Source organism: Parasteatoda tepidariorum, chromosome 8, assembly GCF_043381705.1.
Source record: "Parasteatoda tepidariorum isolate YZ-2023 chromosome 8, CAS_Ptep_4.0, whole genome shotgun sequence".
Lineage (NCBI taxonomy): Eukaryota > Metazoa > Arthropoda > Arachnida > Araneae > Theridiidae > Parasteatoda > Parasteatoda tepidariorum.
Genome location: NC_092211.1, coordinates 36,059,838 through 36,084,691, shown reverse-complemented (window position 1 = coordinate 36,084,691; position 24,854 = coordinate 36,059,838).

The window sequence follows — 24,854 nt, the reverse complement described above, 5'->3', positions numbered from 1 at the left end:
CAGGTTGATTATAAATCTTGTACAGTTCAAAGTTAAATCTCTCCTCCTTTTTTCATTCATCTAATAACGTTTTATTGGAAATTGTGGATTTTAAAAGTATTCTTATTACCACACATTTAGTAAAGAATGTAAAGCTGAAAAGTAAGTTTAACCAAATAAGAGGTGTTTATGCCATATTCTGAGATATGACTAAATTACCAACTTTTACTACATTTACCAAAATTTGTCCACTTATAATAAAACCATATTTTGTTGTTAATTTTACCAAAATCATTACATAAATCTTTTGTAAAAATTACCGCTCTTTTTGCTTGGTGTTTCTATAGAGCCCGAAACCTAAATACAAGATACATTCATCTTATTTTTATTAGACTTATTTTTGTACAAACTACATTCTGAATAAAATATATAGCATCAATAAATTTTTATCCAATATACATGACAGAACTTATTGAAGATAGCTTAAAGATGCGAGTATTCTCAATTTAATGTTAAATAAAAAGGAATTTTCAAATAAATTCAAATTTACCTTTCTGATAAAAATATAGAGTAACACCCACGCACTGGGTTATTTTCGTATTTTAAACGATGTTCCTTTTCTACTTGAGGCAGATAATAGGAAAGCTTACTATTTTTAGGAACACTCTTTTTACTACTTTTTTCCCTAAAGGATATTAAGGAGTAGAAAAGCCTTTTAAAAAGATATAGTTTATTATAATCTATTAAAGTTTTATTTTATTTATTTATTTTCTTTTTAATTTTTAAAAAAATGGCACAATGCTGAGAAATAATGTGGCACATGTAAAATTGTATTTCATTTTTTGGATTTTAAAAGTATCGTAAAATGTTTATGCTTTTAAGAAATATTTTAATGGGTTTCCATCCAACATTTTCAATTTTATTTTTATTTTTTTCGTAATTTCTGATAAATTCGTCGACTTGGAAAGTTTTCGTTTTGACTTGTTTAGAATTTAATTTTATTTTGTTTGCATTTTTTGGCATTAAAATGGCGATATTTTTCTAAGAAATATTCATGTTCCCGTAAAAAGCGTATTTCTTGTGAGATCTTTAAGAATGTTAATTAAAACTATAACTATTTGCTAAAAATATTAAAAAATGACAATCAAAACTCACGCTTTCAATTATTTTTCACATATCCTTCCATTTTTGAAGGAAAGAATACTCCTTTGAAGAAGGAATCAGAAAAAAAAAGAAAATAGGTATTTTACCCATTTTTTTTTATCTTCTCATGTATTTTGATAATTTAATAATCATATCTTCTGATACTGTTGCACTTATTTGTTTGTTTACCTTTTGCGCTCCTCCTTGCGATTTCAATTAAATCTTTTACTAGTTTTCATTAAGAATTTTCAATTTTTTTTATTTCTCACTTTTGTTAATAGTAAGACAAACTAATAGGTTTTGACTTCATTAAAAATTAATTTTATTTATTTTAGACTTTTAAATATTTGTGAAATTATTTTTGCTTTCACTACATTTTTCCATGACTTCATATATTCCTTTTTTTCAATTTCTTTTTATTTCTCTCGCTTTGCTGCTGCATTATCCATCAAATTGAATGGGTTTAGAGAAATTTCTTTAGTAATAAACTTTCTTTTCTGATAAAGATGTTAAAGGTTCAGTTTGAATTGTTTCAACCCAACGTTAAAATAAAACAGGGGTTCACTTAACCCGCCATTTAGAAAGATATTTTGAGTATGAGTTTTTTTCACGTAAAATTTTCCAAGTTCTAAACTCGTAAGCTATAAAATTTTCATAACGTCATTTTATTGTCGAATTGGATGTGATCTAACTAATTCAATTTATGAAAAATTGACATTGAAGGCCGAATTTAATAAGACAAAAACTAATTAATTAAAATTGATTTTTAAAGTAATTAATTAGCTAGTTAACGAAATTCGCTGACTTGCTCAGTTTCAGCATGCCATAAAAATTGTTTTACTGAGAATCGAGAAGACTCTTGCATTTTATCGAGAATTCATTATTAAAAACCAATTTTTTTCAAATGAATTATTGCTTAAGTTGTAAGAAATATCGAATTATTGGATTTAAGTCCAATACTTACATCTTGAGTGTCGAATCAAACGAAAATTATCGTTTGAAATGTGAGGAATTTCCAGGATATATTACTTAAAGCTCTTCTTTTTAAAATCTATGTAAAATTTAACCTTTTGCCTACGGCACCTGATAGCACCTGCTATTTCGGACCATCAGTTGTACCAGCAGTAAACAAAAAATTAATATTTTTTAATTCATTTATATCAATGATGTGACTTAATTTCAACCACGTTTTTATTACTTTTACTTAATACTGAAATTAACAGTTTTACATTCTGTTTATGAATTTGATAAGCATTTATTTTAAACTGTTTTTAGTTTCGTTAATTTAATTTTAACACTGCACTATAAGCTCTAAACATATATTATTAAGTTGTTTTTTAAACAATTCTTACTAATTTAAGCACTCATTTTATGAAGTTATTTTGAAACTAACAGTTATTTTGAAGTTCTTTTAAACTACTCTAAAAGAACAAGAAATATTTAGAACATTTTCAGCTAGATTTCATTTTGAAAATTTTCGTTTCATATTAAACAGTAATTTTATACACACGGAGAAATTACCGTACTGAATTATAATAATATTTCTGGTGAAAATAACAACATAACTTTGGTATTAAAAACTAAAATATACGGTATTTAAATCATTCATTTCGCAATTACTCCGCTCAAATAGATTACGGTTTACCAGAAATTACGGTTTTGAAAATTACAGTCCTTATTTCCACACACTTCTAGTAAGAAATACAAAATTGAAGAGTATTCTTAACCGAATAATCAGTTTTCAGTTATAAAATTACCAAATTGTATCACATTTAATGAATGTTATAATGTATTATAAAACCATATTTGATTGTTATTCTTACCTAAACCATTACCAAAGCTCTTTGGTAGAAAATACAGAGATTTTTGGCGTTTCCATAGAACCAGAATCATGGTAAATATAAGCATATTCTGGTAGTTTTTACCATAATTTTTTTATCAGTGAAAAATAAGTATAAATTAAAAAATAATTAAAATTATTTGAATAATTTTAGTTGTCACAATTGGTTAACTGTTAAAAGATTACTTCAATAATCCAATTTAAAGATAAAATAGCTGAATTTTCCTATTATAATACCATTTCTAAAATTCAATTATAACTGAAATATACTTATTTGAAATATTGCTCAAAGAATTTGGAGACAGAAAATGAAATAAACAATGCACAACGAAGCATGATTTATGGGTGTAGCTCTTTGTTAACCGACAAAAAGTGACAGTAATGAAAATGCATGATTTCACTTCCGGATTCGCCTCTGGGGTAATTGATTCTACATTAGGGGAAATGGTATACAGGATATGAGGTATATTTCACTTCTATTTAAAACCAATGTTTTACAGACTTTATATTCAAAAGTAATGGGTAGGCGGAAGTGTTTTAGTGACAGGCCTTGAATTATTATAGTATTGTTGCATGGATAATATGTTTCTTACATTTTTTTTCTCAGATGATATTAAGTAAAACTGACATTTAAAACTTTTATTAATATTAACCTTGACATTTGGAGAAATTGAAGTTTATTTGTGAACACTCATCAAAAGAGAAATTGTTGTTCAGAAATTGTTGCGAAAGTATCTGCATTTTTAATGCGTATGAAGAGGTAGAAATACAATTAAAAAAGGATGTTATGTTATTTAATAAAAAAATATAATTGTTAATTTTTAAATAACTTTGAATATGCTTGTTTCTTCAATAAATTTAAAAAATATATAAATTAATGTCCATCGTTGTCCATTTTCATTACGTAAATTCGTGTGTATAAACAATTATTAAATTAAGAATGTTACTGGATTTTATAAATTTGATAAATATCAGTTAAAAACAAAACTGCAAAACTAGAAATAATATTTTTAACATAGTCTCAATTTTTAAAATATTATATCCCCCAATAAATTAAATATAAGTTTTTTCAAAGCAAGAGATCAAAAGTGGACTTTAAGCTAGAAATTCATAACTCAAAATTTATCTTATCGATCTACTAAGTAATTTTAACCACCACTCTCTTTTTCATCTACTTAAAACTAAAATATATATCAACTTTAAATCATAGATATGAAACAGCATTACTAAATTACTATATTATATTATTGATTTATATTTCCATGGGCCAAATTTTGCAATTGCAATGAACAATCCAAATAACTTTCATGTTAAATAAAGAAATTTCAGAAAAAATATATATAAATGAATTACACGCATAAATTTAGGCTTAAACTGACACTTATATTTAATAACATTAATTTTTTTGTGTTTTTTCCAGGATTTTGAAATTTTGCCTCCAAGAATGAAGTATTTTTTATAATTAATTTTAGATTCTTTTCAATAGTCATTTATTTTGCGTAATTTGCTTAATAGAAATAGTTTCTAAACTGAGATTTAAAGCGAGATTACAATGTGTCTAGAAACAACTTCGTATTTCTTTTTTAAATTTGTTTTTTTCTCTCTAAATTATTAAATCTGTTCATCATTGTAGTTAAATAGAGCATATTATAAAGATATGCATGTTTGTTCCTACTTTAGGTGCATTTTAATATTTGAAATGTTTATATTCTTTTAATTACTTAAGACCTGAGGTCCACGCAACTGAATGGAGTTAACTTTTATCACCATTTTGAGAAACCAAAAGTATTCAGTTCCTGTTCCAGTACTTTTTTTGCTAATTTACAAACACATAATTGCTGACAAGCAGGTAAAATTTAACTTTGATTTCTACTTGATTTACACACCACATAACAGCCATTCACTTATCCAATAATTTTAATGAAATAAACGAAGCTAATTTTCCCACAATTTTAAACCTAAAGTGGTTTATTACTTTTTCTTACGACATTTTTTTTACGGTTTGATCACATCATGTGCAATTTATCTCAACACTTTTGCAAATTTTTTTATTCTGCAAAATCATGTTTGTGTGCTCATCTTTCTCATATGCATATCTTTCCCCGATTTACGCTATACATTTACGAGATTCTAGAAATAAATAACCCAATTTATAAATTTATAATTTAGTTTTTTTTAATATTGTCGTTCGTCACATGCTATATTACAGCCTCTAGTATTCAGTAATTCAAGAAAATTGGATCAAATCGTTCATTTTAAAAAATTCTGGATCAAATGACGATATAAAGAAACGGCACGGTAATAGTTTACAATAGAGGGCCCCAGTCATTTTCGACAATTTGAAAATAATTGAATATATGGGTAACTAAACCGAGAACCAATCATATAAATGTAAACAAAAGTTGTTGTAACCCGAAGATGACGCTATCGAAGGCAAAGACCACATTGTATATCATGATAACCAGAAATGGGATTTCAACATAAGTGAACGAATATTATCTCCAAACCATGGGGCCCCAGATTCTACATTCCGTATTAATTTTTACAGAAATATTTATTTAATTTGAGTGATTCAGTACAGTAATTACTGTTGCAAGAATTGCAGTATGTCACATTTTCTTTTTTCCCTAACATGTTCCAGTTAAAATGGATTTTACTTAATTTGATCCAGCATTTTTTAGGAAAAATTTATGCTAAATTAAGGTCTTTTAATGCCAAAGGAAAGTTTCTGCACTTAATACAAACAATGTTTTGTCAGAAAAGTTCACACATACGAAAACAAGTTTTGATAGTTTATTGAATTTTACGCCTGAGTTAAAACATGCAAGTTTAAAATACCTGAAAAATTGATGATTTAAACAATTTAGTTACTTATTTACAAACAGAACAAAATATAAACAAAGGTCTCTGAACTTTCTAGTTTGCATACTTGATTATAATTTAGGAAGAATACTTATGAAGAAATTAATCATTTAAATTCCGGTTCATTAAAGACACATAACGTCGGAAGGAGGAGTAAATTTCGTGAAAGACGAGCATTTGAGAGGACAATTATTAACAAGTTTCAACAAAGTTTATGATAATTTAAGATGCATAATTTTAATTTGTTTTCTTCGGAAGAAAATGTAATTCCAAAGTTAGAGAGGTTGTTGCCCTCTCATCATACCCTAAAGATATAATTATCAATAAAAGTAAAGCTATATCAAAATACAGGGTCTTCTATTTTATTAGTTTCTTTTGAACTTTAAATTTTATTTAAAGTAATAAAAGAAATAATTTAAGTTTACGATTAAGGAATAGATTTGGGAGATCCTTGGTTTGGCGATAATTTTCGTTCAGTTTTGCTAAAACCCCGTTTCTAGTTACTATGATTTTCTTTGCTACCTTTGCTTTAATTGACGTGACAACAACTTTTACTTACCAATCTTTGATTGGATTTTGGTTTAATTTCGTGTATATGCTACTGGCAAAGTATAAAATTCGTCATTGTATTGAATGCTTAGACATTGTATAGAATGCCTAAAATTAACCGGCAAAGTATGAAATGATTTATATTTCACACATTGCCTAGGCATTCTATAGAATGCCAAATGAGAAACCGGCAAAGTATAAAATCTTCTGTGGCCATGCTAGTAAAGGTGATGAAATGGATATTTTGTGTTTCTAAACTGAAAATAATTGTGACTTAAAGGCGAATGTTTTAAACGCAAATTTTGTTTCCCCTAATAAGAAAGGCATAAATTATGTTTTGTACAGCTTTCATTTTTCTTTACGCATTTTGAATAACTTTTTTTTTTATTGGCACTGGCATTTCTTTTTCAGGATAAAATTTTTATTTTTGAGAAATGCACATCATTTATATAATAACCTTATCAGGACGTTTTTTTTCATATTTTGCCTAAATAGCATTTGTCATTCTATAGAATGCCTAGGTATTATATACAATACCTAGGGAAAGTATGTAATACTTCTCATATTTCATACCTTGCCTAAAAACATCCGGCATTATATACAATGCCTAGGCATTTTATAGAATGCCTGCGTTTCATACTTTACCGATAGCATATATTTTAAATTGTCAAGTTGCTAAGTATAAGAGTGGCTCTGGATTGTAAACAATTACGAATTTTAGTTTTCTCAGTTTGTTTCAACGCTCAAATGTCTCCTTAATTATGCCAAGGTTTCAGTACTCAGCCTTAGGGTCTGCTATAATTTATTTTGATTATACTTCGTAATTTACTGCATGAGTGAATCTTACGGAATAATGCCCAAAATAAGAACGAAACCTGATTTATACATGGTGAAGTTAAATATTTTATTTAATAACTAAAGGTAAATTTATGCTATGCAAAATTTATTATAATTTATTCTAAAGGTAAATTTATGCTTTAAATTTATGTTATTTAATGGTAAATTTATGCTAAGAACAACATTCCGCAAGAATCGTTTTTTCACTAAGCTCTACATAGACAACTCACTAGTTAGCTGGTTCCGAAAGTTGGCTAGCGGCTCACTAGTTGGCTAGCGAGTGGAATGGATCAAAATGCGTTAGAACATGTTTACATAATTTAAACAGTGTTTCCCATGTCCGAGAGCTCGTGGGTTCGAACCCAGCTGGCCGAAGAGTCCTCGTGTAGTTGGTGACTGATGCACGTTAAAATTCTGTCGAGTCGCTAAGTTCTCCATGTGCCCATAACAAATCAATACCTCTGGGGGTATCGATCGTTCTCTAATTTAGGTCAAAATTACGATCTGTGGATGAATGAATGGATGTATGAATGGACCCGCCTTAACGTATGGTGTGGCAGAAGTCGAATTCTAGGCCATAGATGGCGCCACTGAAAAACGAGAATCGCACACTATGTCTTAAATTTGCTCGGTTTCACCAAGCAGGCTTGCCCGTGTGGCAAGTGGCATTAGAATCAACCAAACAGTATCAAACAAGCAGTATTTCTTTAATTTCCAATGCTATGGGAGAGGACACCTTTTCTTCCTTAAAAGTTTTGTTAGCTTGAGCTTATTTAAGTATTAAACTGTGGTTCTTATAACTAGAAAATTTAGAGAGCCTTGATTCATTTGAACGTCTGCCTAAATGATTTTCTATGAATGATTATCTTAAATGATTTTTCTACAATAATGATAAAGAATTGTTGACTTACATAATTATAATCATATTAAATAATTTTTTAATTGTTACTGAATAATAGTTACAATGAAAAATTTATTTTTATTCTAAGGATAATTGTTTTTCACATTCTAAACTTCTAAAGAATCTCATCGTTTTTTATTGGGTTAAACCAAGATAAATATTTATGGGCGAAATGATTTTTATTGCTTTTTAAATTAAAAAAAATGTAGCAATTGAAAGAATGATTGATTGAAATAGTGAACTAAATTGAATAGCGAAAAACTGACTGAATTAAAAATTGAATAGTGAATAATTGAAATAATAAAATACTGACATCGTTTTTTTTTTCAAATTTAAGTTTTGTCTTCACTATAACCATATATTTTTATTTTCTTGAAAAATAATTTTGGGTCGGTAAAATATTCAAATGATTATTTTTGAATTATAAATTTTCTCATACAGCAATTTTCAAGTTTTTTTAAACTATTTTTTCCATATTAACTAATAATTGTTCGAATCATTTAATTATTTGGAAGTATATTTTAAAATTTGTCATAGTAATGTCTACATATTATTAAAACTCGAATAATCAATAGTGAAATTAAATTTGTTGTTTAAACACAAACACATCACTGTTTAAAACGTAATTCAGCTTGCGATAATTCTTTTTAAAATGTGACATGACTTTAAAATAGATGACATTTAAAGTAATAATTCTTATTTAGTTACATATTTGAAACTTACTAATTAGAAAACTTGAGACTCATTTAAATATTTAGAGCCTATAACGTAATTATGTGAAGTGATAATTAGCCTACGCCTAATTTTCGTGAATGTTCACCCTAGAGATATGTTTGTTACTAATAGGCAACAGTGAATTTAAAATACAATATTTATAATATACATTACTTGCGCAAGACAATAAGTAGCTTGTTGATGCTTATATGAATTATTTATAATATTTGTGATGTTTAAGTTGAAGTAAAAAAAAAAATCTTATTTTCTAATTTTGGATCTCCGCAGCATACCATAACTTATTAGACGGAAAATATTCTGGCGTAAATAAATAAATGGTAAGGATGGTAATATTGTAGTACCCATATGAACAGTTTTAAAATATTTAAATGTTTTATTGAAGTAGAAATATTAAAATAATATTTTAAATTATTTAATATAAAAAAGAAATTTTTCTAAAACAAGGTAAGGTCTTCTGCATCCGTTTTTTTAAACATAGTAATAAATTGAAGCCACCATTTCCTCAGTTCTTAAAATTATTTTCAATGATTTAAAAAATAAATTAAATAATTTTGAAGCATTGAGCTATATTATTACTAACTTCCTTCAAAAATGCTTACTCTAAATAGAATAATTAGTTTTAGAGATTCACAAAGTGGAAGAATATTCTAAAGTTTAAATGTTTTTTAAATGTAAAAGTAGCAGTTCTCCGAAATTCGTACCATTTCATCGTATATTATCCTCTTATGTCATTTTCATCATCATATATCATTTTCATCATCTTATAACATCTCATATTATCTAATCTTATGTTGTTTTACTTTATCTTATATCTTACTTTTTCATTTTATTTCCTTTTATTATATTATATTTCTCATAAAATTTTTAATTGATATATATTACCGCATCTTATTATGTATACGGAAAATCAACCAGCAGTCCTGTAATGTGAGTTTGCTCAAATTTTTTATGTTATAATCTTAGAAATACAAGCTTTTAATAAAATGCGAAGCACTTATGAGATTTTTTTAACCCTTTGAGCGTTAGGTCGGCTTCTTCCGAACTCTTAACTGCAATCTTTCCTGCATTCAAAAACCAGTTATCCCAATTTATTTCAATGGGAGAGTATGTAGCAGGGAAATTTCGGTACAATTTTAAACAGGCGCTGACCGCTTGGAGGGTTGAATGTAATCTTTTTTTTAAAAATCAGTTTATATTTGGCACAAGAATAATAGTAAAAGATATTTCCTATGATGTAAACAGACGGCGTGATGCCTTTCCAGCCGTTAACTTGAACACTGTTTCCGTAAAAATTGCGATGTGAGTTTTGGATAAGGGGGGGAATTGTATCTAACGACTTATTACCTTGGGACAGTAACAGTTTCTAAAACCCTAATAGCAATAAGAGCATCATTTTTATTTTTAATTATAATCTTGACTAAAAGATAGCTCCATAAAAAAAGTTAGTTTCCGAAGCATGGGCGAGAAAAAGAAAATTTCATGATTTAAAATAAAATTACTTTCAATTTTATTTCATTTCAAAAAAACTTTTCGACAGAAATTTATTTGCTTAACAAGTAGGCTTTTAAATGTTTTAGTTAGAAGAAATAATAACAAATAATTTAAATTGATCATTATTTGAATTTTATTTATACCATGTGCAGATTGTTTCTTGGGGTATGTTCAATCAGATAGCAAATGCGTAATTGGTAATGATTTGTAAAATTTTCGTGGTGCAAAAATTATTATACCGGCATTATCAAATTGGAAAATGATATTTGGTGGTCGTGGTATTATCCTTTACTTTTCTACTTGCAATAAATGCTATTGGAAATGATTTACACTACATGCTCACATTTGCCCCATTTAGCATCATTTTATTTCGAAAGTTTTTATAAATATGATTTTTAACTGAGATTTTCTGTTCTTTGTTTAATATAACCACAATATGTTATTCATCAATATCCATAAAAATAAAATGTTTTGCTTTTTTTGTATGAAATTGATTCAAATGAAACAGTCCCAAAGTTCAGAAATTTTATTGCCCTATAGTATAACAAGGTGTTGTAGTTGTAACTTGGGACAGTTTTCCATTTCTCTACTTTCAATGGCTGAAAAACTTATATTTTAAAGCTTATTTATGATGGAAAAAAATATATTACGGATAAAATGAATGTGAATTTAACGGTAGTCCCTAGATTGTAATTATTAAATTGTAATTGGCTCTAATTGTAGAAGCTAAAATTCCTATGCGAAAAGTGTCTCAATATAACATTTTCTTCTATGAGAAATTATAAATTATTTACGCCTGTAATTTTTTTAAGTAATTTATCAAAGACAGTTAATTCTTTAAAACATAGATGACAGCATAATCTTTTATATTTCACAGAATTCTAGTGTTGAAATGTGTAAGAGACAATTTAAAAATGCGTAAAACTAGCTTAAAAAAATCAGATTTCTAGAACCTAGGGACTAAAATAAAAACCATTTTTGAGACTTTTGATGTCTTTTAAAGCATAGAAAATTTTCGAACTGTTTTTTGTAATTATTTTTGTTTCATGGGAAATTAATCGCGAAATTTAATTAATGAAGAAACTAATCATTAAATACGAGTTTATTTGAAAATCATTGAACTGTTTTCTGAATTATATACTTGGACTGAATTGAATTTGGAACGAAGCGTGATAATAGTTCGAGAAACTGTGCTGTTTGTTATTTTAAAATCCACTGACAGGTTCATTATTTGTTTCCTCTGTTTGATGAATCATTCAAAGGGTTCTCAAACTCTATTTAGTTTTCAAATTAGATTGATTACTTGCTCTTCGTTCGATTACGAATTCTACTTTATTCAGCTTCAAATAATGAACTCCTGCATTTCCACAAAGTATTCGTTTGAGTAATGAGAAAAGTAGAGATATTTTTCTTAGAAATTTAAAAAGTTTCCAAATAAGTACAATGTTAGAATTTTTATTCTAAAAATATGGTAAAACAACCGACAGTAGTCTGTCCTTTCGATTAATCGTAAAGTTTACAGTAAAGAATATTTTTTACCTTTACGGTTTTGAAACTGTTTACAACTAGTACGGTTAAAAAAAAAAAACATGACTACAAAACTATACGGGTTTTTAACCATTTAAAAATAGCATGGTTTCAGATCCGTAAAAAAGAAATTTACCTGGACAAAGATGATGGGTTTCTTGTTAGGTAATGTGCATTGGAGAGACCCAGGACACTGGAAATTCTACGCCTGTTGAATAGAAAAAATATTGTTGCGTCAACGCTGGACTGGAACCCCAGTTCCGTCTGTGAAGAGAATGACAGATTAACTCTCTCGGCTGCAATATGTCGCAAGTAACTAAGAGGATTCAATATGTCAGTTCGGTTGTTGCTATAAAATTCTTGCTGTTTAATTGCATTTGGCGAAAGTAGATAATGAATGTTTTTCTTCACAGTTAACAGTTTGAATACCTTCTTATTTACGGTTATTTGACTGTTTGGTTTAAATATGGAGAAATAACAATTAAATAAATAGTTATTTAACCATTTTTTCAGAAAAATTTCTAACAGTGTCGTCTGAATATATTTTAAATATATAAATGTATTTGCCCATATCTCGTTGCCTATATATGAGATATTTTTATACATTAGTTACAGATATACAAAACAAACTTTTTTGGATTTTTTATCTTTAAAATTTGTTGAGAAAAATATTCAGGTAGAATTGCCGCACTTGTATGGTAATGATATTCCTGGGGAAAATACCCTAATTCTGTTGTAACTCAAAATTTACGGTATTGAAATGTTTAGTTTGGAAATTCTTTTGTTCATATAGTCATGGTTTACCAGAATTATCAAATTTTACCACATTTACCAAATTTCATCACATATTAAAAAAAACATATACATTATTGTTTTTTTTAAACTCTTTACCAATGCGCTTTAGGTAAAATTATCGATATTTTTAGTGCTCTAATATCTAGAAACATGGTAAATTTTACCATATTCCAGTATTTTTGACTTTGCTTTTTTCTTTGTACGAAACTTATTATTTTTTAAAAAAAATAATTTACCTTAAAATAATCATAAAATAAAGTATCAAATAAAATAAATTTAATTGATTTTAACAATTCAAACTATAATTCAATGATTTAAGATGGTTGAACACAATTCATTTCAGTGAATGCATAATTATTAATATATTAATAATATATTTGAAAGTATTACATTTAATTACTAAGTGATTTAAAATCTTTCACCAAAGGTTTATGTAAGTACCAATTCTGATGCAATAATCACTCTACTTTATATTCTGGACCTTTAAATATAAAGAAAATCATTCAACTGATCAAAATTATATTATAAAATTTACTGAAATCCTTAATGATTCAAGTTATTTCCTAATTCTATTAGATTCTTAACTGTGCTTTTCTTCTCTAAATTTATAATGATTACTTATTCGAAAGTATCACATTTTCAAAGATGTGAACGACCCCACACTTTATTGCCTCTGAATCAGCCAATTAGTAAATGTGACTGGCAAAACGGAACCCATTTTTCTTTTCGGAACTTCGACATCTTGTTACTTTCACGCCTCTTTCTGTATTAAGTATCTCATTTCTTATAGTAACAAGGTAGTCGTTAAAGATGGAGTGCTCCAACAGAACTTTTTAATTAAAGTTTACTTAGAAATAGTCAGTTGTTTAGATCTTTAAAGGAGAAATTGTGATAATATACTTTGCTAAGAAGTTTGAATATTATCAATTTAGTTAATTAAAAGATCTAGAAGTTTCGTGAAATAAGACTTTTATGCACAAGAACGAAAAGCAATTCACAAAATTAATTTTTGCGCAGCTACGTAAAAGAATCAGGCAGTGCTAATTGTATTAGGTATCAGAAAATTTTTTGATAATATATAGTTTCCCGTTTCTGGTCGGAGAAAATAAAATCCTGGTTAAATTACCGTACTGTATGAAAATGACATTTCTAGTAAAAAAATAAACAAACGTAATTCTGGTTCAATAAACCAAAATATACGGTATTTAAGCAACTAATTAATATCACATCCCTTACTATCACACATTTAGTAAAAATACAAAACTGAAAAGTTAATTCTACTGGATAAATGGTTATTATACCATGGCCTAAAATAACATGATATAACTGCCAAATTTTACTACATTTACCAAATTTTGCTACATTAACCAAATTTTATTGCATATTACGAAAAGCCATAATTTAATGTTAATTTTACCAAAATCTGTGCCGAAGCTCTGCCATAAAAATAACCAAGCTCTCTGGTCTTTCTACAGAGCCAGAAATACAGTTAATTTACCATATTCTGGTAGTTTTAACCATACTTTTTTTTCAGTGTATCACATCATGAAAAAATCAACAATTAACAATTCTCACAATTTCGCGCATTTTTATTGGACAGAAAGTCATTATTAAACATAGAAAATCCAGATATCTTTACATTAACATAAAGTAAATAAAAATTCTAGTCTTTAAAAATAAATTATTGATTAATTATCCTACTAATTTATAATATTTACCATATTTATTTATTAAATGCCTCTTTTTAATATATTTTTCTGTTATTTTTACTTTTCTTACTTAGATTATTATTGAAAATTAAAAATAAAAATTAAAACTAAAATTGATTTCTTTTATTATGGAATATATTACATAAAAAGTTAACTATGCAATACTTTACAATAAAGATACCGAATTAATAAACAATAAAGGCAGCCGCAATCATGATGACTCCAGTCACTGCCTGCTTTGCTGTGACGCACTGTGATTCACAGGTAAACAGAAACAAGTTCAGGTTCATCATAGCATCAGAAGCGCTTTGTCCAATCATAAACTGTTTATAGCTTCCTCGCTGCAAGTGTGAAAACGTTTTTAATATTTTAGTTATTTGCTTTTATGAGGTTTAAATGAATAACGAAAACACTTACGTTTTAGCAGCTAGTTCAACGATTTTACTTTAACAGAAAAAAATTTCTGAAAATTAAAGTTATTACAATCGTAACATTGTTCTAACTTTTAAAATTAATAATATTAAAATAATACTTACGTCTGTAATATTCAATCATCATTTCTGATTCGGAAGTTGCAAACTTTTTTTTCACGAAAGCCATCTTTTTGTGAAGCTTGAAGAAAAGAAGTCAAATGAATGAGAAAAACAAATGCAATAAACATAAGAAAACTATAGAAGTAAACAAGCTTCAGATTGCCAGATGTTAAAGGTATGATGGAGAATAAGGAAAATCATCAGAGCCATTCCAGATATTTTAAACTTGCTGAATGTCCAAATGCGTCACTGATCCGCCCACTTCGGTGACAAGCTCGTCATCAGTGGTGATTCCCAGTCGTCACCGAGTCAGTCAAGGTGACCCGAATCACCTCGATAGCAGTCCGCCATTTAATGCGTTGACTAAGCACAGTATTACATAAAACGTATAATGAAAATTTTGTAATTTTCTGTAAGGGGATCATCTTCTTTTTTGGGACTATGCTTCCCAGATCCCCCATATTCCCAGATCCCTAATATTTTGTTGGTCAGGAATCGAAATCGTTGGTTAAAAGGTATGTTTATTCAAAGAAAGTGTGTTTTTGTGTTTGATTTGATAACTTAAAATATCGCCGTTGGCAGTTTTTTTTGTTACCGCAATTTTGAACCGAATCCAGAAGACAAGGGAACTTTTCTATCAAGTATTAGGAGAATTTTGCCTTCGTGGAGGACTTTTTGATGGAATTAACCCACATTTGCGTTACATGGAGAATAAATCAACGAAAATCTCCCTCGGTTATCCTGATGGCAAGGAGAATCCCTAATTTATTAGCATATTCAATTTATTTAACTATTATCATAGAGTCTAAGGAAGCGAAGATCAGAGCACTAGATCAAAAGTTATCTCGGGTATTGTATAAAAATCTATTACTTCCGCAAAGGTTCGCATTTCTTCATGTTATTTTCTCACCGAATATGAAACTCTCGCGCTAACAAAACTAAAGTTAAAACAATGTAAAATTTGTAAAACACCTAAGATTATGATAGTAAACAGAGACATCTTAGAACTCCTCAGGGAATAATAAACAAAGAGGGGAAACTTTCCCTCACAATCCCCTAGATAAGTCTCGTTTGGAAATGTGCGTACTAGTAGGAAGTCTTCAGTGAATTAGCATGAACAAACTAACCCCTGAAAACAGGGATTTAGGGAATTTCAAATGCGCATAACTAATGAGAATTCCTGAAAGATCATATACTGGTTTAGGAGTTGTCTTTGTATTAAGAAAAGGAAAGAAGCATTAAGTATTGAAATGCTGATCTTCACTTGTATGTGCAATATTAATAAAAAAAATCTAAATATCTAATGCGCGAAAATAAAAAATTAAGCAGATAATAACGGTATTAATTATATTATGAATGCTAATTCACACATTATACTGAAATTTTTTAGAAGCAATTAAAACAAAATTCTTTACTGTTAGATTTGAGAAAAAAATAAATATTTAGGATAAGAAAGCAAAGCATCATATTTACCGCATTAAGATGCTCTCAAAACAATCATATGAAAAAATAACGATGAATGGTTTAAAGTGCTTTTCTTAAAATAACTTTATTATGTCATGCAAATAAAAATTGTTTATAACGAAAAAATGCTACTTTGCTTTGAAATAGCAAAGAGCATGCTTTCATTATTGCGGATATCATTTAAATACTGCGAAAATATATTAAAAATATTTTTAAAAGAATGACATTTGCCATGAAAAATGTTTTATGTAAAATCTCATGATCCTTACAACCAAACGTTCTTAAGATTATTGTAATTATTTTTTGAATTTCTATACAGATAAAGTTGAAAAGGTTCGAGTTTTAAATCCTATAACAATATTTTTGAAAAGTGTTTAATTTTGCTAGTTAAACTTTCATTTAAATGTATATCAGATTGAAAAACCTTTTTGATATTTCATGCATAAAATTATTAAGTTTGTTAATTTTGGAAAAAGCTACAATTATCTGTTTGAAATCGCTGAATGACAAATAATTTATTCCTAGTTTCGAACATATTAAAATAATAAAAATAATTTTTAATCATGCAATTAAATTTAAACAAATATTTACTTAATTAGACCATAGATTATAATCAAGTATCTAAAAGTAGTTATTCAATCAAAAATAATTTGCTCTAGACCAAGATTTCTTTACTCTATTATTTCAACATATTTCGAGATATTTGCAATCCTTAAAGGCCCTATATAGTTGTTTCAACGTTTACTTTTGAATTTCATTTCACTGAAATTTAATTATTTTAAGCATCGATAAAATGGTTTTGCAACATTTTGATAATTAGCGTATTGTTTTTTATGTTTTTTTAGAAAAATTATTTCAAGGATTTTTTGAAATGTTTAAGTATGCATAATTATTTATTTAGTATATTATAGCTATTGTTTATTCATACCATTAAATTTTTATAGCTCTACTCTTCTATTAGAGACGCTTTTAGACTATTTGCTATATAGTTTTTTTCGGTTTTGTTTTTAAAGCTTTAATCAAAAAGCCACAATATTTTATATAGCATGTATAACACTATTGGCAGTTTCTTATAACTAACTTCTTTCTGAAAAATTTCTTTATTTTAAAAATCATATTTATTTTGAAATTATATAAAAATTATATTTTATCTTGAAGATAATCATGCAAAAGAATTAAAACGGTAATAATAAATTTTGTCTAATAATGAAAAGTTTTCTAGTTATAATATAATAGCTATCTTTACGTATACTACAATGAGAAAAAAATCATGGTTAAAACTACCAGAATAAAATAAAATTTAGCATGTTGCTGGCTCTATGTTTTTGAAGTGCTTTGTTAATGATTTTATAAAATTAGCAGTAAAATATGGTTTTATAATGTGTTAGAAGATTTGGTAAATATGGTAAAATTTAGTAATTTTATCTTGCCATTTATTTCATATAAAAATTATTTTTGTGATATTTTTTTTCTGCTTTGTATTTTTTACTAAGTGTCAAGCAATAAGAACTATAATTTTGTAAACCAGAAATTCCGATAAACCGTTACCACATGAACTGATAAATTATGAAATAAATGGTTTTCAGGACCAAAATTATGTTTTTTTTTTAATCAAAAACGTACAATATGGCAATCTTACCAGAATGTTTTTCTCTCTGTTTTTGGAATTATTAAGTCTGTAACTTACTGCAATAAGTACGCTTTAAAATTAAATTACCTACGAGTAAGAATATACTATAAGTGCACATTTTTCATCTACATTATATCTTTAGGAAAAGAGATCGCAGAAGTTGTTTTTTAGTATTTTAACAGTATAAAATTTAATGAACGTTTCAACTAAAACTTTTAGAGAAATATTTTTTTTGCATGTTTTAATAATAGAGTCATAATTTAATCTTTAATGAAACACTACATAAAGACAACTTAAGGCACTTCCAAAAAATTGTAGCTCAAATGCTAAGAGCAAAATTGCTAAAATAACTTGGTCACATGTAACGGATATTTCAAATAGACATGAAAGCATTACTGCCTACGACATACCTATAAATTTCAAAAATTACCATCTTTGGTCTTTACGTAATGCTGTAAAGGTGTTAAAAATATCTGATATTTCTATCATCTACTGATATTTTTCTTTTTTCACGTGCAAGGTCTTATAGAGTGTTAAGCATGCAATGAGAAAAGAAAGAATGGCCAAGAGTACTAGATTTAGTTGAGGATTTGCAGTGTGTTGTGTTCTTTGGTTTTGGTATTTATTATTTTTAAGTAAGTTTTTGAACATTGTTTTCTTTTGTATTAGTAGTATTATGCTTTTATATTTGATTTTTGTAATTTTCATTTTTATTTTCCTGGAATTTTGGCAAAACCATTGGAGTACAGAGAGAGCAAGTTAGACATTCGTCGTGCTCTCTCGATAGAAAAGGTTTTGCATTTATGACATCCGGGGCTGGTACTCCCTGATGACGTCAGCTTCGGTTGTCAAATTTTTCATTTTTTCATTTCATTTACTCTTCAGTTTTGCATCTACTTCTAAATGTTTGGTAATAAGCATAATAATTTTGCCGTAAGCCGTTACCATATGAGCAGAAAAATTAGCGAATGTACAGTTTACATACTATATATTTTGGTTTTATTAACCAGAATTAAGTTTTTTTTTAAAGAGATATGTCATTATCAAACAGTACTGTAATTTTACCATAAGTGTGCTTTCTCCAAGTAGGCAGATATAAAAATAACTAGGCAAGTTTGTAGCTTGCACAGAGGAACAAATAGAAAACTAATATAACGGTTTAAATCAATGTTAAGGTGTTAAATTTAATACTAGATAATTAATGAAAGATAAATAAGGGAAAATGTGTCATGCATAATATTATTGGGGAACTACAACAAGTAGATTAATTTAATTTTTGCGCTTTAAAAATGCGAAAAAATATGTAAATATTCGTTTCACTTCTATATTTTCAGTATATATCTTAGCCGCAAGGGAAAAAGTATTAAAAACAATTTCTCTTACATTCCTTTATCCACTTTATTTTCTGTCGATTTTCAAGAACTTCCATTAATGGATTTTGGCCAAGTCATCCATCGATTAGGCTCGTTACATGGAATCCGATTGACATATTAATTGCCCGATGAGGGTACAAACAAAATAACAGTAAGAAAAAGGTCATACAAAAATTACAAATAAACTAAATTCCGTTCTCTATATTAATAGAATTTTCCGTATTGTTGCATATAATTTGCAAAATGCTTGCTGTATTTTGAATAAATTATACCCATTCAAAGAGTACGCAGAAAATTGAAAGAAATATTCACAAATTTTCCTAAGTTAATTTTAATTTTTTATTTGATTGATTTTTCAATGCTTCATTATAAGAAAACAAAAAAAAGAAAGAAAAGAAATTTTTTTTGTTATATTTCAAAAAAATGATTACTTATTTAATCCTGAATTATTATTAACATTTAAAATAATAAAAACTACTTTTAAAAACATGGTGAAGGAGTATATTAAAATATAGAAAAAAACTTTTTATCATAGATAAAAAACTAGAAAACGCCAAAAAATTCTAAAATTAATGTTTTTTTTCTTTATTTTATCTGAAGAAAGCACATAAAATTGTCTGAAATGATTTCGTAAATAAATTAAAACTAAATATCTAAAGCATTTCATTTTATTTACCAGTTATACTTAAAAGGTTTTGAGGTACAATCTCTAAAAGCTGAAAAACAAATCATAAAATAATGATCAAGTATGGAAAAGAGCTTTCTAAATTCATCATCACTACAAGTTCAAAATGTGGGTTAAGCGAAATCAAAATCGTACTTCGCGTTGTAATTACAATAAGAACATGTTTTTGCACCATTACAGTGGCAATTTATTCCATTACTTTTTGTTAAAAAAAGAAAACGAAGCTTACGTTTTTTTTAGACTTTTACATTCTGGATCTCTTTATATTAATAAGTTATATTAATTTTAAAAAGTATACTTTACTTTAAATTTACGTTGATTAGTTTAAAAAGTTAGCAAAAAATATTTTTATACACATCTACTTTATTAGATACGTAATTTTGACATTAATTCAGCACTAACTCCGAAATTTGAGACAATTTATTGATACAAATTTCCTTTGCATAAAATTGTTCTACTGAAACTAGACAGCATTTAAGAAAAATCAGGAAAAAAAATCTCGCTGTAATCTTGATAGTTAATGAGGCATTTATCTTTGATCTGTCTGGTGTTACTTGAGATATTTTTGGACGAGACTGTTGGAGGTCAATACAAAAACAATTACACTTTCATCAGAAATAAAATTTTTATAGAAGACAAAAAATATGCAGATATAATATTTAAATTTTTATGACGAAGAATTTTAAGACGAAATGCTCATTGTAATATATTTTGTATCAAAATACTGATGTTAGAGATGAATCTTATGTAAATACATGGCCATCATTTTCATAAATTTTAATACACGAGTTTTTATTTAAGCAAAACGTTTTAATTCTGTTCGTTGTTTGAAATTTCTCGGAAAAAATGGTTAAATAACAATTTATCTTATCGTTATTTTACCAAACAAAACGGCCAAATGAATCCAAATAAGTTTGAGATGTTTATTAACTGCTTTAACCTAATATGGTTAAACAACAAGAATTTTATCACACCAACTAAGCCCACCTAATTAAGCCCTTAAGTTCCATGCAACTGAGTACATATTATAGCCAAGAAGGCTAATCTGTCAGTCTCATGGTCGAAAAAACAAGAGTTCGCGTACCACCGTCGTTACTACAATATTTCTCCATAGACATGAACAGTTTCCAGTGACCTGCACTCTCTAATGACCATTACTGAACGAAAAGCCTAGCTCCTGTTTAATTTCTTTTCTATGATTTTAAAATCATTCTGGATGTAAATGTCTAAAAAACCGTTCAGTTATGTATTAAAACCCATACTAGCTGTAAATGGGTTCAAAACACGAAAGGTAAAGAATGTTCCTTACCTTAAACTTTACGGTTAACGGGATATACCGACAGCAGCCGGTTATTTAAATATATTAAACTATTTAAAAATGCTTTAAAAAGCTTCTTAGATTTGGTCTTTAAATAATTAAAACGTGTTACTAATGCTCAAAAAACAGTTGAGTATTTCAACATAATTCAATAATTATATAAATCTCAGTGTTTATTTATTTTACAACTTAACCATAACTGTCATGTAACTTTAATAATTGATGTGTTTTCCTGAATCTCCAATTATTTCTTATTTCCATATTGACGCATCCATAACACAACAATTTTCCTAAAAATATAGAGTGAATTCCTATAAAAGAGATGGAACGACATTTTGAACACTATGACATATATGTGTGTGAATTAAGCCAATGATATATTTTATTGCGCGTCTTTTTAATGCAATGCTTATATTCTTACTACAAATTGCTCACATTAGATATTTTTGTTATTGCTATTAAAATTACTCGAAAAAAATCTATTATAAAGTTCATCATGAATTCATCTGAAAAATTTATTGGAGAGATCTTTGGAAAAAAACTACTCCAAATTTCTGAAAAAAATTACTCTGAAAAAAACTATTAGAGAGATCTGTGATTTATCCCTAACGACAATCTGAAGATATCGCAGGTTCACTGCATTAATATAAAACCATTGATCAGTAAGCTAGTGGTGGCAGTAATCTCCTGGTCTCCGCACTGAACTTTCCAACCACCACATTGGGTGTGAAAGTGCTGCAGTTGAAAAGATTACAGACCGTAGCGATACAGTCGTTGAAAGTACAATCCTTACAGGCATTCAGCTTATTCCGTGGAGAATCGTTAGACTGTCAAATTTATATGCGATTGAAATCAGATAAATGTTTGATAACGTAAATCGAAGATAAAATTATGATGCTTATTGAGGTCAATTAATTTTTCTCAGTGCTGGTGTTTCCTCATTTACAATACCTTAAAATTTATTTATAACTGTTTGAAAAATTATGTTTTTATTTATTGATAGAAAAACTATTTCACTTATTATGTATACAAGAGTTATTATAGTATTTTAGAACTTACAAAATTATGTTCTAATTTATTTTTAATTTTAAATCTCCAAAAACGTACGTCAATTTTTTAAAAATATTTTAGCGCAGAAGGCCTGTTTAGGATCTTGTCGTTTGTTTTTCTTGTAAAAATATAGCTATTCAAACAAAGAATTTCTTCAAACCGTTATTAAATATGAACTGAATTTCAAATTTAATTTACATTATTCTCGTAGCTGAAGGACATGAAATGTTTAAAATCCCTGAATTCTAAGAATAATTGAAATTTTGCCTCAAGAAATATTTAATGCGTAGTAAATTTGTTGCAGTCATAACAATTAAAATAAAATAAAAAATCACATGTTTGCATAATTTTTTTATGAAGCTTAGAATAGCCAAAATATATGTAAATATTATTTTAGTTAAAAATATTTTCAAAAATTATATTTCTTACAAATTTAGTTACTGTTGCTAGTCTTCCAAAAAAATAAGTGCAATAAATTCTAATCAACGATGGAAATTTAATTTTCTTAGATGTAATATAATTTTAGAACAACGCATTACATAACATAATTTATTTCGTTTGCGTTGTTCTTTAGATGACATTAAGTTTTGCGATTTAATTTGATTTTTATAAAGGGCAGTTTGCAAAAACAATTTAAACTATATTCATTAGTTTTTATACGAATATTAAATTTCCTAAGTTATTGTATTTATGGAATGCAATTTATTTAATAAATTAAGATTATGTATTGTAGTTTTAAACAAATAGTTTCTGCCCATTTAGAGTGATAACATGTGTAAAATTTTTTTTTCTTAGTATGACATTTAGTTTAAATGCCATACATTTCAAAGAAAAATTTCTCTTACACTACATAGTTTTTGTCTTAAATCTTTGCTTATTAATTTTTACTGATTTTGTTTTCTCCTCTTTCTTTTTAAACCATTTCTTCCTATTATTTCCAGTTCTTCTTAAATACATATATATATATTTTTCTGGGGAATTGCATTATTTGAGATGATTGTTATATGATTACTGCAAAAACGATGCACACAAAATGTCATGTTTATAGCATTTTAACTTATAGTTTATAACATTTATACTTTTAAACATCCAAGCTTGTTTCCAACGCCTATTTCTTTATAAATGCACAGAAAATTTTTTTATAAAAATACTATACTGTACGATAATGACATTTCTGCTGAAAAAAAATTATAATTCAGGCTAATAAAACCATAATATAAGGTATTTAAATCATTCAATTGGTAATTTTTCTTTTAATAAGGGAAATGCTTACCGATAATAATTCTGATTTCCATAATTACAGCTCTTATTACCATACAGAAAGTAGAAAGCACAAAACTATAAAGTAAATTTTTTTGAATATATGGTTTTAATACCATGCTCTAAAGCAGTGTTTCCCAAAGTGTGGTACGCGTACCCCCAGGGGTACAGCAACAGTTTAGAGGGGGTACGCGTTCTTATGCGAAATATCTTGCAGCAGTCTATGAACAGTCTCAAATTTTATTCAAAAACAAAGCTAGCCATGAAATTACGTATTTCTCTATTGGCTATTTTTTGCAGAGTTAATATTTAGTGGTGTCAACATCTGTGGTTCTTAACTTTTGTGCAATTTTTTTTATAATAAAAAATACATTCATTTTTTTGTCAGTGGTACACAGCGTTCAGATAAATTTAGAAGGGGTACACAAAAGTCATAAGTTTGGGAAACACTGCTCTAAAGTATCAAGATAAAATTAGCAAATTTGACCACATTTACAAAATTTTGAATCATATTATGAAAACATATTTTGTAGTTAATTTTACCAAAGCGCAACGGTAAAAATTATTGAGCTTTTTGGTAATCCCATAGAGCTAGAAACATAGCATACTTTACCATATTTTGTTAGTTTTACCAAACTTTTTTTCTGAGTGTGACACATAAATTTCGTTCAATTAAACCAACAGTGCATATGACATAAAAAGAAGTTAAAATAGCTGAATTAAAGAACAGAGTTAATTTTGCATTATTTTCTCAAATTGTGAAAAAATTAAAGTTGTCAAATGATAACAAAAAAAGTGAGATTAAATCTCATTCTTTGTTGCAACTGAATTCTAGGAAGAGATTTATTTCTTTATAAAATTAACTTGTTCGTAAATAAATTGCATAAATAAAATTAATTCCTTAAAAGATTAAATGCCTTTTCGTAGAATGATTCCGTTTTTCTTTTTTGTGAAATTTGGTATTGGAATCTTTGTTTCCCTAACATAGACTTTCCGTGCCTTTAAAAGCGAATAAAGGTTTCTCAGAATGGTTTATCACTGATCGATTAGTGCATTTTTGAAAAACACTTAATATGAAGAAGAGAGAAAAAAGAAATTTTGAAGAAATAAAATGACAATGGAATATGGGAATTAATTATTTTCTGAAAGAGAGGATAACTAAACAATTTATAT